Raw genomic sequence first — 1,579 nt, forward strand, 5'->3', positions numbered from 1 at the left:
CGATTCCCCGCGGTGGATATACATCAGATAGCCCAGTGTGGCTTGGCTCTAAAAACAAATAAACACTCAATAAATCTTCTGAGGGACAGCGGTAAGTGCATGGAATTACAACATTAATATCCGGGGTTCGATTCCCCGCGTTGGATATACATCAGATAGCCAAGTGTGGCTTTGCTCTAAAAACAAATAAATACTCAATGAATCTTCTGGAGGGACAGCGGTAAATGCGTGGAATTACAACGTTAATAAACAGGGGTTCGATTCCCCGCGGTGGATATACATCAGATAGCCCAGTGTGGCTTTGCTCTAAAAACAAATAAACACCCAATGAGTCTTCTGGAGGGACAACGGTAAATGCGTGGAATTACAACGTTAATAAACAGGGGTTCGATTCCCCGCGGTGGATATACATCAGATAGCCCAGTGTGGCTTGACTCTAAAAACAAATAAACACTCAATGAATATGAATTATAAAGTTATAATCTTGTAAAGAAAATAGACACTGTCGTTCCATTTGTTTAACGTAATGTGTACGGGGAAGTGGGATGAATGGGAACACACATAGACAGTCGATCAATTGTACTAGAGTGTGTATCTATGGCAAAGCTATTAAGGCTATCTGCCGCCGTCCCTAATTTTGAACTACTGATCAGAGGGACGGCAGGTGGTCAGCAACACCCTACTTCCCATCATCCATTGAAAGAAATTGACGATCCTTCTTGTTATGCATCTACAGCTTAATGAACGGGAAATATTTTTTTTGGAATCTCACGGTTTCAAACCCATCTTGATAGCTCCGAAATCCAACTCTGTATCACTGGGCCAATCCGCGCCATCTTACTAGAAACACTCCGTTAGGACCAATCCGTGCCATCATACTAAAAACACTCCGTTAGGACCCGTCCGCGCCATCATACTGGAAACATTCCGTTATAACGGAGTGTTTCTTGTATTGTGGCACGGATTGGCCCTAACGGAGTGTTTCTTGTATTATGGCACGGATTGGCCCCAACGGAGTGTTTCTTGTATTATGGCACGGATTGGTTGTGGCACGGATTGGCCCTTACAAGAAACACTCCGTTGTTTTGTTAGTTTTTAAAAAGCAATGCAGATTGCGTTCTTAACTAACTCCCCTCCCCCTCACTAAAGGAAAACAAACTATAGGTAACACATCACATAATCCTTCGTGATTAATCTATTTTTTTATATATGATCATTAAAACAGTCTAAAGGCCAAAAATATCGTTAACAGCGAGGGTATCCAAATGATGAAACAATGCATTCTGATCTTTATCAGTAAGAACGTAAATGTATATATATATGTGTGTGTAATTAGCTGTGCTCATTACCAGGCTGATTTTTGGTTTCGCTCCGAGTACGGAAATATTAACTGCATACGTCCACCGTGGTTATCGATGTTATATATATATATCATAAACGTCCGTATAAGAATGCGTATAAAATCAAAATTAGCACCTTTATTTGGAGTTCGCTATGGTCTACCGTGTACTAACTGAATCGCCCGGCATGGCCAGGTGGATAAGGCGCTCGACTCGCAATCTGAGGGTCGCGGGTTCGA

This window comes from Limulus polyphemus, unplaced genomic scaffold (genome assembly GCF_000517525.1).
Source record: "Limulus polyphemus unplaced genomic scaffold, Limulus_polyphemus-2.1.2 Scaffold4347, whole genome shotgun sequence".
In the NCBI taxonomy this organism is placed as follows: Eukaryota; Metazoa; Arthropoda; class Merostomata; order Xiphosura; family Limulidae; genus Limulus; species Limulus polyphemus.